General features: G+C 39.4%; 2 long non-coding RNA genes across 2 annotated transcripts; one reads left to right on the plus strand and one right to left on the minus strand.

Moving 5' to 3' along the window:
- Nucleotides 1-7477: 7477 nt before the first annotated feature.
- LOC107309839 lies at nucleotides 7478-15021 on the plus strand. The gene is made up of 3 exons (XR_001553354.2): nucleotides 7478-7600; nucleotides 14212-14283; nucleotides 14454-15021. It is a non-coding gene; the product is annotated as an uncharacterized LOC107309839 (long non-coding RNA).
- On the minus strand, nucleotides 9441-16591 carry LOC107309838. Its single transcript, XR_001553353.2, has 3 exons — nucleotides 16372-16591; nucleotides 12726-12871; nucleotides 9441-9528 (listed from the first exon to the last, which is right to left on the minus strand). It is a non-coding gene; the product is annotated as an uncharacterized LOC107309838 (long non-coding RNA).
- Between the last annotated feature and the right edge of the window lie 1779 nt (nucleotides 16592-18370).

Consider the following 18370-nt stretch of genomic DNA (forward strand, 5'->3'; position numbering starts at 1 on the left):
TTCCTTAATTCCTAATAAATTAATAAATTATTAATTTAATTAATAAATTAATATAAGTAAAGTTCACTTTCTGTAAGCATACGTATCTTGTATTTTACTGCTAGTGGAAATAATTTTCAGGAATTCTCATGGACATTGATGGATAGAAACAAGTCCCAGTTCGGGGCAGCAAATGGACTGTCTCTCAGCCTGTCCCAACTTCTCAGGTGCCTTACAAAACAGGTACGAATCTCTGGAGCTGGAGGAACAGGGGAATATGGATGTAAGATAAATGTCATCCTTGCAGGAGATGTTGCCCAGACTGCTGCCTGTATTGCTACAACGTCAATCAGGAAAAAAGAAGGACTATCATCATAGGGGAATCCCTTCTGAGGGGAACTGAGGGCCCAGTATGCCACTCGGACCCATCCCACAGTGAGGTGTGTTGCCTGCCTGGAGCCCGGGTGAGAGATGTTGCTAGGAACATCAGTTGCCTGGTTAAGTTCTCTGATTATTATCCTTTACTAGTTTTCCACATTGGAAATGAAGAGGTAGTCAAAAGAAGCTCTCAAGTGATCAAAATGTAGTTTAGGGCTCTGGGAAGACTGCTGAAGGGATCAGGAGCACAAGTAGTGTTCTCCTCTGTCCTCTCAGTTGGTGACTGGGATCCGGACAAAAGGAGGAGGGTGGACACGCTGAATGAATGCTTTGCGAATGGTGTCATGCTCAGGGCTTTGGGTACTATGGCTTGGGATGCAGCTTGAGAAAGGGGGAATGCTGATGGCAGATGGGAGCCAACTGACTAGAAGGGCCACAAATATTCTTGGGAGCAAGCTGGCTGGGCTGGTTAGCAGGGCTTTAAACTAGATATGATGGGGCATACTGTGTGACAGAGAAGCATGTGGGAAGGCTGTCACCTTGGGAGGTGGTAGGGAAAACCCCAGACTTGTCCTGGAGGTATTAGGGAGGGCTCCTCCAAGAAGGCGATGAGGCCAGTAACCAAGCTGAAGTGCCTCTATACCAATGCACACAGCATGGGAAATAAACAAGGAGTTAGAAAACATGGCACATTTGAGAAACAAAGACCTAATTGCTATCAGAGAAACATGGTGGGAAGAATCCCACAATTGGAATACTCTGATTGAGGGCTACAGGTTTTTCAGAAAGGATAGACAGGATAGGAGGGGTGGGGGAGTTGCCCACAATAATAGAAAGTAGGTAGATAGTGAAGAGCTGTGTCTGAGAAACAACCAGTCAGGTTGAGGACTTGTGGGTTGAAATCAAGGACTACTCCAGTAAAGGGCATCTAGTGGCTGGGGTCTGCTACAGGCCACCTGATCTGGAGGAGTCTGTTGACAATGCCTTCTTTCTTCAGCTGGAGGAAGAGTCAAACACACAAATATTTTTCAATGGATTCTTGTTTTATTCAGTCCTTTCTGTCTTGTCTGAGCATCCTTATAATTTGTTTTTAAAAGCTGAAGCTCAAGTCTAAGTACATAAGATGCTCCAAGACTGTGAGTACATCATCACATCTGACACCAGTACCATTATCTTGTTACTACACATTCTATACATATCCAAAATATTTAACAAAATGTGTAATAGATTAGAAAACCTTGAAGACATTTGAAATATAGCTGGTCCACTGTTGTGATGTAAATTGTGATTGTAAATGCTGTAACAAAAATTACAGCAAAATTTGCTGAGTATCTGATAGAAAACAATTGTAAACTGTCAGATTTAATTGAAAGATGAAATAGATAACTGTTTCAGTTCACTTTTTAAGTTATGGAATCAAGTTCACTTTTGAAAGAGACACTCAACAGCTTATTCACAAGCCCAAATTTAGGCGTCCAGCTCTTGAGATCTGTTGTAGGTCTCTGCTAGTCTGCCACTGATCAGGAGACAAGAGTAAAGATGCTTACTTGCAGGAGATCAGAGAACAGTGTTAAAACATGAATCTTAATTTCACAGGTTACTTTTAGCAAAAGTTATGATTGTAGATACTTGTATGCATTAATGAAGGTGTCTACAATCACATTATGATGTCTTGAAATCAGAGTTCCTTATTCAGCAAACCTTGAAAAACTGTAGGTTTAAAATCCTGTTGAATGGGTGCCACATTTGCTACAGCTTTCAAGCTTGCTATGGATTGCAGCTGACTCAAAAGATCTGTTGCTGAAATACTTTTAAAAGGTGTTCCCAGTACATACACCTTAAGCTGCAGGTAAGATTGTTCTGTAAGAAGACAGTTTTAAACATTTTTCAAGTATTTCCACTGAAAGTACCACAATTTTTCAATACAGTGTGGAAAATAATAAAGCAAAATGTTCTTATGTCCTTTTCCCTCACAATTGTGCTTCTATAGACATTTAACATAAACCCTTATGTCTGTATCTCAGCCTACTGAATGCCTCCAAGTTTGAGCTAATTTAATATCATGTAGCTAGACCTCAGGAAATAATTTCAAGGAAGGGGAAGCATAGAAAAGGCTTACAGCTGGGAAATTATCATCATAAGTGAAGTCCAGAAGATATTCTACCTGGATTTTGCCACTCACATCAGGATATGCAGCTTGACTTGGGCAAACTATCTGCTGCAGATTTCTATGCTGTAAAAATCTGCTTCCCAGGTAACTCACTGAAAGTTTAGCTTTCCTTCTTTACCCATCTACTAAGACAAAAAATCATTCACAAAATATTACAAAAAAAGGCTAAAAAAGGACCTATTTTGAGTAAGTAGAACCCAAGATGTTTTAGACACAGCTGAGTATAATTTAAACCTTTTATAAATTAAAAGATGTGCTTACATAAGCATGTAAGTAAGCAAGACAGGTGATGTGTTTGTTTAGCTGATGACAAATATGTCAATTAAATACAAAATTATTAAAACAATGGCACAAGCAGACATACATGATGTACTTTTTCTTTAATATTTATATTCACAAATACACTACCAGTCTAGTTTCTGATCTAGTATAATGCCCTTATGACTATAATTATGATCTGTGATCAGTATTCCACATCATAACACCATGTAGTGCGCTAGAAATTGAAGAGTTAATGTTGCAGTTGCACAGATTGTCCATAGTTCTGGTTACCCAGTCTCAGAAGAGAAGAATGGACTTCAGCTCCCAGATGACTCCATTGTTTCATTTCTTTTCAGAGGGAAAGATAAGAACTCACTGGGAACACGAGATTGTCTGTTTTCCACCCCCCTCTACTTTGCTCTTTATGTTCCCTGGCCACTTCACCTACAGCATTAGAGTACAGACTTTGGTTTCAAACATTCTCTTTCCCCTTTGGTTTGATTTATTATCTTCAAGTCCAATTTTATTTTATTTTATTATTACCACTCATTCCACTATCATATTTCCTAAACTAGTTTTTTTTGCTGAACTCGTTCCTGCTGTTTTTCCCCCTCATCTGGCCTTTTTCTCTTCCTCTTTTTCCAGGGTGTAGGACCATGGGTCCCTTCATCCCCTGCCACCAAACTAGGCTGAACCACAACAGATGCAAATAAATTTTATGTAAAACCCGTCTTTCACTGATAGTATAAAATTCTAATTAATTAAATTAATTTACTATTAACATAATATAACTGAAGATTTTTTTTCTGCTAAATGTGAAATCACCACCATCTCAGAGAGCCTGCGGACAGCCAAGAAACAACTTCAAATATAAGTGCAAACACTCTTGAAGAAATAGATATTTAAGAACTAATTAAGTAACTCGGCATTTTCCAGGGTTTCATTTTGTCAGCAAGTTTTTTTTTTACTACGTTCCTCAAATACACAAGGGCTTAAGTTTGCCATCTACTGCAGCACTTTGAATGTTTCCTGAGAACTGCTGCAGCTCAAAGGACAGGGACTGAAACTGACAACACTGGGAGGCAGAATTTTCTGAGTTTTGTGCTATGTTTATTGGAAATTGGTGTGAGAAAGAAGGAAATAAAACCATTTGGGTGTAAATGTGAAAAACAGAGAAAATGGAGGAAAGCACACAGAGACATTCAGTGATAAGTAGGTATAAGGAGAATGATATGGACCCAGCCACAATTATGGCATAAGTTGCAGAATGTAGTGCTTTTAATAAAAGTGTTAGACCCCCATGAGCAAGAAGACAACCCTTATGACTTTTGCTCTAAGCGTAACACAAACATCTCAGTAGCACTTCAGTTACTTTGGGATTACTTCAGGGCGTTTAATGCTAATTTCATTTTCCCTTTGGTTTCGGTCTTTCTTTCTTATTTATATAACTGTGTATATCAAATACCTCCAGCAAGATGCTGATTATGAGTTTTAATAAGACCATTAGATCACTTGTCAACTATAAAGAAAATAAGTACCTACACTTCTTCACTCTTAACTAATATTAGTGTCTTTTGACAACAGTCAAGGAGATAGTTATGGGTCAGGAGGCCTTGGGGTTGCTCTTCGCTCTCACAGCTGTAGTGTCCCATCTGAAGCATTCCATACTTATTACTCCTCTCTTCATTTGTTTTCAGAGAGTAAAGATGATGCAGACTTTTATAAAGCACTTCATGAATGCTGTATGGCAAAACATCAGATAACATTAACATCATTATTAGTTGCAATTGTTTTTTACTTTTCAACTTTTTTTTTTTTTTTTTTTAAGCAATCTATTCCCTACAAAAAAATAATAATAAAAGAATATACAGCTCACTGTTCTTAGAGTTTCTTGCTTCTTTCTACTGGTATCTACTTGTATGATTTTTTTTTTTTTCTTTTTTAAATGTTGAAATAGAAATGAATATTATATCAGAATAAAAATGCTTTTATTGGCTTCATTTAAGTTGTGTGTTACTGTTTCATGTGGGGAAAAAAAAAAAATAAATCAAACAAGGCATTCCTTCCAGCTGATGTAGAGTTTTCTCAATGTATCCAGTGCATTATTGGAAGTTATGCAACATTGCTAGGTTAAATAACAATATTCTCTTCTATTTTTAGTTCTGACAGTGTAGGCAAAAGCAATATAAAAATATTAATTTGTCATTTAATTACAAAAAGTACTCTCACAAAAAAAGCTGCAGTTCAAATATTTGTATTTACAATTTAAGTATTATTTCTCAACTATTACATAATAGTAAATATTTAGAAAACAAAGGATTTTAAGTCTTTGCCTTCAGTGTTCTTAAAAATGTTATTTTACTGTGTAATATATATCTTCCCTGACTTTTAGCACTTGCACTGCTGGCAAACCTAGACCCTTGCTACTGTTAGTCTTGTAGAACTAGAATGTCAACTGTGTTTTATTCAGCCTCGTGAATCCCAAATGGAAGTATAACCAAGTCCTAATTTCTATATCTTCCCACTAGGAGCATGTGAAGCAGATAGAGTGCTCAGGTCATTCTTGATGTGCAGTGCCATGTTTTGACACAGACAGGGATAGTGTGAGGCTCCCTTCAGGTGTTAACATCATCATCTCTTCAGCATGCACGCAGAATGCTGTTGAAACATGTTGGATGTTATGTGGCACAGACAACTTTTCTCACTGAATAAATGCTAAAAGTGACCACAATATCAGGGAAATCCTGGCCAGTTTCCTATTTGACTAAGGAAAACCAAGAAACCACCACCATAAAAAGCGAAACAATCAAGAAAATGACAGACATTAAGAAAAGCCTACTTGCTATGGATTATGGAGAACTGATCTGGGAGGCTTCATCTTTATCGAGATTCCTTTAATAGTTATAGAAATAATGAAGGCAATGACAGAGACTTTATTTGAGAAATAGGTGCTATAGGAAAAGATATCAAAATTAACTCAGAAAAGGTTTAACTAAGACACTATTAACTAAGAAAGGGATGATCTGAAGAATGTGACCTGCCATAGAGAAGGGCAGGGGGAAAAAGGGGGACCCACACAGACTCAGATTGCATGGGAAGTTACCACAGAGACAGGAGTGGCTCCAGAACCCTGCCACCCCCCACTCCAGGGGCCCATGCACTCATGTAGCTCACCCTTGGTTCAGGCTGTGACCTTGGAATTCCACTGCATGGTTAAATGCAACCCTACAGAGCCAACAACAAATTCACAGATTTTTCTGTAGTTCTTTGATTAGCCTGCAATTGTATCAGTAAATATTAATGAAATGCTAATTATAAGTGTCCACCAAGAGTATTCATTTAACATCTTGATTTATGTTCAGGCTTAACTGTCCCTAATAGTTAATATCCTATTCAAAGAATAATTAGCATGTAGAATAATTTTGTGTTGTTAAAATGCTAATTAAAAAGTAGCTCAAATTCCTATGCGTTGCACATCTTTAGTTTCTTCTGCAAGCGCAAATGTAATTCAGTGAGTTTCCTGTTTTTAGTTCTATTTTCTTACAGTCTACAGAGGAGGAATAGAAACACAATAAGTTCTCTTGTTCAGTGTTTTTTGCTTATGCTTTGTTTATGATGATTTCCTCTTTTATAACACTTCTTTCTGAATCATATTCATTGGCATTTTCTTATTAAAAATTATATATTTTCTTCCTCTTTGAGGGAGTATTTCTTGTAATCATCCTTTTCAATATCTCTCATTTCATCTACAGAGGAAATTGAGCAGTATCTAATTTCTTATGTGCACATAATGACCTAAAAAACTGACTGTAGCATAGCCAGAAGTTTCACTGATCAGAATTTCCACTTCACCATGTTCAGGGAAAACATAAAACTTAAAACTGATTTTCAAAAATTGAGAGAATTAAAACTATAAATTTGATTCAGATACCTCTTTCAATGTAATTGAGAAAACGTGATATATCTAATAAAAATAGACCATTAAAAGATACTAGAGAAGACTGGTGGGCACAACATGAAATTAAAACCCATAAAATAGAAGAACCATTTTCTCTTAACCCAGGTATATCTAAACATTCAACCAACAGAAACAGATCCTACACTACATGACTTCTTGGCTGGGAAAAATTGCCTTGCATTATAGATATACCTATGATAACTGAGGTTAGATTTCATAGTCTTTATATCATCCTTGTGCTTTTTTGGTTCATACTGTGTATAAATGTCTTCTTTTTGAAGACTAGAGAGCTGCTATATTAATCACTATGAAATCTGCAGATGCTTTGACATAAATGCTTGAACATTCATGCTAAGCATTGCTTAGAACAGGGCAAGTTTTCTCATAACTTCAGTTAATTTACTCACAGTAAATAGTATTTATTTTTATCCATCACAATACTGATGAATAGCATTCTTTTCTCTCTCAGCACATATAAGGACAGGTAGCAGCAGACATAGTTTCTCTAAACCCAAGAAAGTTAGCAGTCACGACCTAGTAACAAAGAAGGAACTGCTTGCCCCTTACTGAGGATCAGGTTTGACTGAACACTCTAAAAGAGGCAGTCACCAAGAAGAAGCACTGGGAAATTGGTAATCACAGCCTGAACTTCTGATTAATCAGCTGAGGCAAGTGTCAGGTCAGCTGTGGGAGCACAGGTGATAGTAATTTAGCTGTGCTCCCAGAATGGGTGGAGCTTGACTCCACCTCCTCTAGACCTCATTTAAGGGCTGACCACCACTAAGGCAGCATCTCTTGGAGATGCTTCCTGGTGGAGATTACCTCAGCATTTCCTAGCAAGGGCATCCATATTGGTGAGTTTTTCCTCATAAATAACCTCTTGAATATCTGTTACTATCTTTGTATCATTCTACTTTACAGTCTGGAACTATTAATTTGACAGAAAGGGCAATGAGCAGAAAACAGTAGAAGAATGGATTTGCAGACCTCCCTCATAGTACTATTCTGAGCTGTGTAAAACAACAAAGAATTTATGTTTTGTAATATTTCTGGATTAGTATTCCTAGGATGCTATGCTGCCTTGAAACAGGTAGATTATACTTGAAGTTTCTCCTTGTATGGGAACTGTTGAATCATGGTGTGAAGCTCTGATTGATCACCTGAGGCAAGCAATGAGGCACTTGTGGGAGCATGGGTGAAGGCAATTTGCCTGTGTGACTGGAAGGGGTGGGGTCTGGCTGCACCTCTCCTAGACCCCATTTAAGTGCTATCTGCTGCTGAGAAAAGATTTTTTTCTGGAGATTACGCCTCTTGGAGTTTTTCCTGTGAGCTTATGCAGTTGAGTGCAATTATCCCTTTTTCATCACAACACTGTTTTCGTTGGTTCTATACTCTTTTATGCATGTGTTACTTTAGCTGGTAATTTTTATAATTTTTGCTGGAAATATAGAATAAAATGAATGCCCCAGTAATATTCAGCATAGTCATACTGATCTGTCTTTTTTCAGTAGATATGGGTTAATGAAATACTGCTCTTTAAAAGCCATTACATGGGATTTATCTGACTTAGTCTTTTAATAATAGTTGCAAATACAGAAAAAAATATATCCAAAATGAAGTCAGGATGATATTCTGAGTAGTTGTGTCCTCATACTAACAGCTATTTTTTCTCTGGTTATTTATTCACTCTGACGGCATCTTCATAATGTTCTTTTGAACTTGTAAAGGTATTCAGCTTTGATTCTTCCTATCTGGATCTTGATTTAAGACACTTGCTGACAAACATACTAAAGCAAGTTGAAATCCAGACAAGCCAATGGAGTCATCTGCCAGCTTTAAGCTAGTCAGTCAGTGTGGGGAGCAGAAAAAAGTCTGCATTCTCAGAGTTATGTTAAGATAAGCAAAGGATCATGTTTCCTTTGTACATTACTGCCATCTGCTGCATTTTGTTATATTTTTCTTCATAATTACAGTCCAAAGACATAAAAAAAATCTGCATTTCTTTTACAGTTATAAAGTGTCCTATATTTTTTTTAATTCAGTGACTAAATGCACCCCAGTCTTAGTATCCAAATAACTAAAATGATGTTTTAACACTATAGAGAGTTTAGATTTTGGATGCTTACATGTATTTCCCATCATACAGATTCATTACAATCCAAGAAATCATTCTGCCTTCTAAAGAAATGCAGAGAGAGTATAGAGTCCTCATGCACTGGTGCTTATTAAGCAAATTTGTAGTGAAGATTAATCATTACATTCACTTATGTTATTTAAGACAGTAGGGTGGAACAGTAATTTAAGAGATTTATATAGAATCTGAAAGGTAAGCTTAGATGGTCCAACAGTAGTGAGTCAACATAAATTACTACTGTTATTTAAAAAAACCTTTTTGTATTCCATCCATCTGCTAACCCTGACTGTTCTTTCTATTACTTTTTATGCCCCTGTTTTTTCCCAACAAACTGACAGCTGCTGACCAATTCTATTTATCTGTAGCTAAGCAGATCCAGTACCTTCTCATTTAAACTCTTAGTGCTGTGGATGTCAATACTCAATATGTAACAAAGCTTTTATGGGAGATAGTTCAGTCCTGAAACAAAAGCAGAAAAAAGTGCTACTTATAATGTAAAGAGTGTTGAATTTCCTTGTGTTCCTTTTTCTTTTCTCTCTATTTTATTTAGCAGTTCTGCTCTCCAGTGACAGGGAAAACAAAGCATCTCCTGCTGGCTGTTCTGGACATATGGCTGTGTGCTTCATTTGACCATGCAGACAAATCCCACTGAAATAAACAAATGATAGTTCCTCTATAAATGAGTATTGTATTTCACAGTGACTTGATTTTTGCCATCTTTTGCCATTTGTTACAGGTAACTACAACTTCTTACTAAAAGGCAGATATTTATTAAGATTTGTTTGCAGGTTTCTGGTAAATTGTTACTTCAACAACAATATTTCATGATCTCCTTTGAAATACACCTTTCATGTTTCGTTCATTTGAATATAAAATGGTACTGATAATGGTTTTAAATAAAAGGCAAGATGAGAAGAAAATACTGACACCTGGGTAAGATTTGTTTGTTATCTAATCTGAGCAGGACAAAATGGAACCAGGGAGAGAAAACCTTGGCTTCTAAGAACTGGAGGAGAATTGAAAAGAAAACCTGTGCAGATGCAGATTGCATGGAAGCAGGGTGGCTCCAGACCTCCCTGCTGCTCCAGGCACTCACACACTCTCCCAGATCACCCATTGGTTCAGGCTGTGACCCTGGAATTCCACTACAAGCTTTCTCTTCTCTAGGCTGAAAAGTCTCAGCTCATATTCTATTCCTGTAGAGGAGGCATTCCAGCCCTCTGATAATCTTTGTGGCCGTCCTCTGTGCCCACCCCAACAAGCTCAATGTTCTTCTTGTGTTGAGTGCCCCAGAACTAGACACAGTACTCCAGATTGGATGTCATGAGAGTAGAGTGGCCAAGTCACTTCCCTCAGCCCCCTGATCATGCTTTTCTCAATGCAGCCCAAATGATGGTTGGCCTTCTGAGCTGCAAGTGCACATTGCCAGCTTGTGTTGAATTCATGTTGAATCTTTCATTAACAAGCACTCTTAAATCCTTCTCAGGGCTGTGTTCTAGCCATTATCTTGTATTGCCCAACCTGTATCTGCACTTGGGATTGCCCCAACTCAAGTGCAGGACTGTATGTGACAGTGTGAGAGTATTAATTTTTTTAATAATTTTTGTTTCTTGCTGATTAGCTCACTGATTCATTATAGACTTAAAAGCATTCACTGAATACAAAATTGAATGATGATGGAATTTCTTTCTAGCTTATGCTCCCTGTACTTTTTTCTAAGGAGTCATAATCTTGAAGTATTGTAGATGTATTATGTGAAACTGTGTGTATCAGGAATATAATTATCCTGCTGTAGAAACACAGCCCTAAAACAAGATTTTTCTCTGTGTCTATAAATGCAGTAGTTAATGATAGGATATTTCAGACAGTGAGAAATAATCTGACAGGGACACCTTACTGTTGGGCATCCCCTCTGGTTGGGCTTTCTATGCTTTACACCAGGAAGCTACCCTCAACATTCGCCAGGAGAAACATTCTCCAGGAGTCTCCCAGATTGTTTGTAGGTTGATGTGCTGCTTTTTCCAGCAGTTATCAGAGTGGCTGAAGTACCCAAGCAGGACTAGAGCCTGAGAGTGTGACAGTTCTGATAGCAGAATAAAGAACAACTCACCTTCAGTGTTGGTCAGAGAGCCTGCATTAAGAATGCACAATGAGGTTTACTTTGACTCACTCTTTAAATCTCACTCATAAGCTCTCAGCGTGTTCATTATTATTTTTCAGTGACAGTTCTCTGCAGTCAGTCCATTTCCTTTACACACAACTCTACCACCTGGCCTTCTTTGCCTGTATCTTCTGAGTTTTTATAGCTACTCCAACACTACAGATGTGTAAACAATCTCATATTTCTATGATAACAATTATATCACAGGTTTTCAGCTGCATGATGGATTCCAACTCCTATTTTTTTGTTTACTGTTCCTGGTCTAATCCTACAGTCTCTTAAATACCTCTGCAGTAGGCAAAAGTTGTGCCTGTTACATTAACTAGGGCCCTGTTGTGAAAAATTGAGAATATACTTTAAAATGGAGACACAAAAAACATTTGTAAGTATGTAGAGGTTTCCTCTGGAACCAGCAGGACACAGTGAAATGCACCACTGTCCAGGCCAGGTAGTGTTCATGCAAAGCCACCCCTTCAGCATGAGTCGCAGATGGGTAATGCCTTGGCACCCCAGGAGCATCACCACAGCCCTTCTTGACCACAGAGGGTGAGGAAAGACATAGAGTAGCAGGTGTGTAGTAGGCACAGCTGTGCTCCATGCAGCAGGTGAGGTGATGATGGCCTTGCCCTCCTCTGCATATCTGTCTCTGGGGATTTTTTGGCAGTTCCAGTCTTTCTGTTTTCTTGTGCCACCTTGCGCAAATATATGCTGGAGCAGCTGAGTTGAAAAGGTAACTTTTGTTATCTGCCACTGTATCACTTTGCTGTTTTAGCTGTATTGTTGCATGAGAATGGATGGGAATATGCAATCAAGGAATAATGGAGAAAAGGCAAGATCTCAGGAGATCAGACTTAAATCAGAAGGTCTCTCTTGCTAGGTAGTCAGAAAGAAGATAACAAAAAGAACCTATAAAACTTAACAGCAGTTAATTAAATGCTAACTTCAGAGGGCAGAACAGCTCCTAACTTTGTGTTGCAGTTAATCATCCTCACGATTGTCCTGCTTGTAGAATTGTGCTGTGACTGGCACACACCAACCAGAACCCTTCTCATACTGCGTATCTTTTGGTTTTCAAAACAGAGGTTATTTTCTCCTTGAATAGTAGAGCACTGCTGGTGAAGTTTTCTCTGCATTTATGAGAAGGGGTGGGCAATGGGGATGTGTGAGTTGGGGCAAGAGGGTTACTTTTTTTTTTTTAAAAAAAAAAAAACAAAAAACAACCTTTGCTTACAAGCAGATAATTTAACAGAAGCTGTACTTTCTGGATGCATTCTTTACCCAATGCACTTTAAGATCATCCAGGAAGAATAATATATTTTTGAGGCATTTACTTTACTCCTAGGTGAGAATTTCTGTCATTCTGTTTTTCAAGGATAGTTTCTTGGTTGCTGTTGTGACCCAGATCTCATCCATTTTCATTTGCTGACTCTTATTTTGAAGATCTGATGTGCTGTGTAACAGAGTTGCCGATAGTAAAAAGGCTTCAACAGCCCCTCTTGAATGAAAAAGGTGATTGTTATAAGTGACAGCAGACAGAATTGAAGGAGTATGTGTGTGTAAGTGTATGATCCTGATTGTCTGCCTCTAGAGAGCTAGGAACACGGATGTGCAAGTGTGGAGCACATTCAATGTAGGGCTGCCAGCACAAACCCTAATCTAACATGTAACTGAAAACAGTATTTACCTTTTTCACATCAGAGATTATCTCGTAACGCTTGCTGACACTTGCACTAGGCTGCTTCTCTGAAAGCCACAGTTTTCTTGACCAATTTGCTATTCTTGGCTTAAGGCTTCTGATTTGCATACTGCTTACCCATCATGCAACAGTGTCTGTCGTTAACAAAAGCAAATGATTAAAAAAATTACATTGTGAGTTTTTAAGATGAATACAACTGTATAGTTTTTAAAAGTGTAACACAATTATATTGTTCTGTAAATCTAAAATGCACTATTGTCATAATATAGAAGTTATACCATTTTTGAGCTATAAATTATGTTATGTACTACAGCTGCTGTGGCTAGTCCGATGGCAATGGAAATTATAATAATTGATCACAGTCCGTTACAGATTTCTTTGTTCTTTCTCCACACCCACTGCTGCATTTGACTAGTCTTTTGACACAGAAGTTAGTTATGGTTTTTATATATTATTTACAGTGGAACGTTTTTGAAATACCGTTGATGTCAGTCTAGTGGTTCAGTGACCAGAGTTCAAGTATATCTCCAACAATATAAATGTAATTTTTCTCATTCTTCCCTTTTTTCAATTGTTTTTGTCACTTTGACAATATTTGTTGCCTTTATTTCATTTAATTTGTAAGCTGACACTCCTTTTTATTAGCTTCTGATTTTCTGGAATAAATGAACATTCGAAGTATTTCCTTTTCCTAATCTTAGACCCTCTTGGGCCATGCTTTCTTCAGTTATTTTGGGAAGCCAGTGTCTGATACTTGATTTTTAACACTATTAACAAGTGCTTCAAAGACATTTGTACAGCAGCAGCTGAGTTACTCACTGCTGGGGTAGAGGAGTAAAGTAAGCAAAATGTTGTTACAGTTATTTTTCTATACTATTACATTATACTTAAAACTGAGAGTGTTATTTTAACAGAATGAGGAAATCAAATAGCAGTCAAAAAGATAAATAGTAAAAGTGATAACTGACTGCCTAATCATTCTACATAGTAGACATAAGAACAATTTCCTCTAGGTGCTCTATGCAAATATACCATTTCATTATTAGGGAATGCAAGAGTGGTGCAAGGTGAGGGCCCTGGTTTCACACAGAAAGGTATTTCATTTGAGGTGCTAATGATCTTCAAATAATTCTCTAATTACTTCCTACAGGTAGCTGCTTGAAGCTCCTTTTCTCCAGCAGTCTCAGCCCTCTTATTATAGACTAGGCAATTATGTTTTCTTTTCTTAAAGCTAGATGTGACATTAATTATGCTGACAGGCATACATCCTTGCAGCCACAACAGATTCTTTCTTTTTCATTTTATTTTTTATTCTTTTTTTTTTTCCCAAGGGTTCATTATGTCTATGTGTCTCATTTATATGAAGTATGCAGTTATTGTTAAATTATTGAAGTCTGATGACTAAAAAGCTATTGTTTCTGTTGACTTGTCTTCCTTCAGCATTTTCTTTCACATTTCTTTGTTTCTTCCTTAGGGTATTTTACTCCTCTGCCTTCTCAAATGTTGTCCAAGGTTTTTCTTAATGAGGACTAAAGATGGCCTTCCGGTAACTCTCTTATATCACATGTTAATAAAGGAAATAGTTAATTAGTGTGATGACTATGACCCCTCTTCTGGCATAGTGGTGTGCTGTCCTTGGAAACATCCTGGGTCCTGGTAAACTTCCTCACTTGTGAGCCTTCTCCTGACCTCCCTTTCTTAAAAATATCTCCTCAGGCTGTGAGTGGAAACCTCATCACCCTGCACCCAGGAAACTTTCTCCCATTTCCTGGATGAATTGTTCAGGACAGAAAACAGCACAATATTCACGTATGTGACCTTCCGCTATTTGCCTCCTCCTGGCTTGTACATTTGCCTCACAGGAGAGTGGGACCCATGTGAATGGACCACGAGAGTGTTCATATGTCTTAGAAGTTGGAGAGATCCTCATTACAAAACTAAGAATTTCTTTACGAAAGAATCTTAGCTTTCTAATGGATGTGGGACCCTTGAAATCAACCCATGCTTTTGCATTTTTGTGGAGAAAACAAAGCTGAGTATACTTAAATTGTTAGTGTTAGTATAGTATTAAACTACAGAGTTACAGAACTGCTTCATTCAAGACAACTAGACACTGATGTGTCCCATGTCAGGTATCATTTAAGCAGCCATGCAATATCACGGTGAAGGGTATATCTGTATTTCAAGAGGGCTCTGCATCTGTACCATGGGGGATACAAGTTGTGTTTGTATTAGAAATATTTCTTTTGCGGCTTGCCTACTTCTTACATCTTGCTTCTTGCATTCTTCATACATCTTACTCCATAATAAAATTGATTGAGGACAACCCAGGAGGGATTTTTTATTATTATTATTTTGTGATATATGCCAGCTAGGAGTTCAGGTCTTAATTTCCCCTTGAAGCAGCTCAGTAATGCTGATTAAAGAAGGAGGAACAGCTTATGATAAGCAGAAGAAAAACTGGAGAAGCAGACAAGACTTGAAGGAGCTGCATGTGTAAATGTTACTCATCATAGACAATACTGAAATTCTAGTATCTGTTATTTAAGGTAATATGCAAGGCATAGAGCCACTGAGGTGCTGATCAGAGCTATCTGTGGTACATTGCAGTGATCTCAGCACAAGGGTGGTATGTTCACTTAATGCTGCAGCATCCATATTTGCATAACAGGCATCCTGTTAGAGTAAACAGATGAATTCATGATCCTTGTTGAAAACAGCATTTCACAAGTTCTGGGGCAAGAAGGGCTGCAAACATATCAGGGAAAACTGCTGCCCAGACCCCAGATGAAGCTGTGGAGTACAGTGCCTCAGTACCAGCATGTAGCACTGGGCTTGACTTCACCTAGTGCTCAAGGTGGCAGACAGAAGTGGAGCTGCTGCCTCTGTAAAGCGCAGGAAGCTGCTTCTTGTTTCTGACTCTGGTTTTCTTAAAATACTATCCTTGAGGAGAATGTGTTTTGGTCTGGCATAGCGCAGACAGTGTTTCTATGATGGGTGGATGCACCAGAGTTGGCAGAGCAAGGTGGGCAAAGAAAATTTTTGCATCCATTTTCCCTGCCCTGCCACCTTTACCCCTTTGGTGAGGTACCACCAATAAAACTTTTTGAGCTGCTTCTTGCCACCTTGCCTGTGCCAATAACCTTCCTGCCCTGTCAGTAGAAAGGCCTCACTGACATTTTCTCTTCCCATTCCAGCATCCTCATATGTGCCTAGCTGGGGCCTTCCCTTCTCCAGATACTGCCTGCCTCTCTACAGGGCACATTGGTGGTGTGGCCTCTGTGGGCCTTCCCAGTGAGGATTCTTTCTGGTGGTGCTGGAAGGATGAGCTTCAGGTTTGGCCCTCTGCTGCATTTGATGTTACTGTGCCTGTGATGAGAGAGGCCTCCTTTATGCTCATCTGCAGAGTGCTATGTAAAATAAGCATTACTGCAAAGATATTTAATAAAACCTAGACAGTCTCCAGAGCCTAAGAAAAGACGCCTGCGCCAACACATTCAGGGGACTTAATTATTCCTGTTATTTTACAGCACAAAATTCTCTTTTGATTTCTCTTCACGGGGATTTTTTTTACATCTCTTTCCTGCCTGAGAAATTTGATCTTTTTTTTTTCCTAACCACTTCTGCCTCCTACCTGCTGAATCCTCCAAGCAATCCAATGCACACACATTTTTGAATAAAGCCAGCCTCTTAAACAAGTAAGACTCAGTACAACCCTCTTTATGGCTCTAGCAGGACTAATATACTGGCCAAATCCCTTTTTTTTTTATGTCAGTACGTTATACATCCCATGCCCTATACATTTTTGTGGGATAGAGTCATCCCAGTGCACCTGCATTGCCCATTTTAGGCAACACCCCCATTTTAGGAACCCCCCCACCCCAACCCAATTATGTCCCTCCCCAACCTGCCTCCTCCGGTTCCTTTATGGCCATTGATGCTCCATTTACAGCCCCCCCCAATTTAAGGACCCCCCACATTTTATGGACCCCCCCCCATTTTAACAATCCCCTCCATTATAGGGTCCCCCCATTTTAACCCCCCCTCCTTATTTAAGGACCCTCACCCCCATTTAAGACCCCTCCCCATTTTAAAGACCCTCACCCCCATTTTAGGAACCACCCCCCATTTAAGGACCCCCCCGCCATTTTACGAACCCCCTCCAACCCACCACAATTATGTCCCTCTCCAAGTACTTTACGGCCATGCAATCAGATTTAAAGGACCCCCCCACCATTTGAATCCNTTTGAATCCTCCCCCCAAGTTAAGGACCCAACCAATTTAAGTACCCCCCCCACTTTTTAGGACCTGCCTCCTGCAGCTCCTGACGCTGATGCACCTCCAGGTCATTTATGACCAATGAACCCCATTTAAGTCCCCCCCTTGTAAGGACTCCACCCCATTGAAAGACCCCCCCAGAATTTCACAGGAATCTCAATACTTATCCCAATACTTATCCAATCGCTCCTTTCTGGGCTGCAGGGATAAGCTTTTTCCTCTGAAGAAAGAAGCCGGCTGAAGACGCACTCCCCGAATGCAACGGAGATGTTGGAATCACGGTTCCCAGCGACTGCCGCTTGTGAGAGAAAAGAGCGGTTGCGGACAAATCGGTAGACGAAAAAGAGCGACTTTAGCCGGCTGCTTTCTTCCGCTGAGGGGGGTTTCTCTCTGTAGCCCGGAAAGGAGCACTTTTGTGCTCAACTTCTTTTCTCGCTGAAAGCACAACTCCTAGAACTGTTTCGAGGTGTTACCTTTCAAATGGGGAAAAATAAGTAGGGGTACTTCAAATGGGGGTGAGGTCTCAAAATGGTGGGGGGGTCTTAAATGTGAGTGAGGGTCCTTAATTGGGGATGGGGGGGTTAAAATGGGGGGACCCTATAATGGGTGTCCTTAAAATGGGGGGACTTAAATGGGGTTCATTGGCCATAAATGACCTGGAGGTGCATCAGCGTCAGGAGCTGCAGGAGGCAGGTCCTTAAAAGGGGGGGGTACTTAAATGCAGTGGGTCCTTAAATGGGGGGGAGGCTTTAAATGGGGGGGTGTCTTTTAAATTGTGGGAGGCTTTAAAAGTGCGAGGTACTTTAAATGGGTGTTCCATGGCCATAAAGGACTTGGAGAGGGACATAATGGGGGTGGGGTGGGGGGGGGGTTCATAAAATGGGGGTGTTGCCTAAAATGGGGGGGGTCCTTAAATGGGGGGTGGTTCCTAAAATGGGGGTGAGGGTCTTTAAAATGGGAAGCGGTCTTAAATGGGGGTGAGGGTCCTTAAATAAGGAGGGGGGGTTAAAATGTGGGACCCTATAATGGTGGGGATTGTCCTAAGGTCCTTTTAATGGGGTTTCCATAGCCATAAAGGACGTGGAGATAGACATAATGGGAGTGGGGTGGGAAGGTTACTAAAATGGGGGTGAGGGTCCTTAAATAAGGACGGGGGATTAAAATGGGGGGACCCTATAATGGAGAGGATTGTTAAAATGGTGGGGGTCTATAAAATGCAGGGGTTCCTTAAATTGGTGTGGGCCTGTAAATGGGGAGTCAATGGCCAAAAAGGACCTGGAAGAGGCAGGTTGGGGAGGGTTGTCCTTAAATAAGGGGGGGGTCCTTAAATGTGGGGGCGGTCCATAAAATGTGG

This window comes from Coturnix japonica, chromosome 2, assembly GCF_001577835.2.
Source record: "Coturnix japonica isolate 7356 chromosome 2, Coturnix japonica 2.1, whole genome shotgun sequence".
Taxonomy (NCBI): Eukaryota; Metazoa; Chordata; class Aves; order Galliformes; family Phasianidae; genus Coturnix; species Coturnix japonica.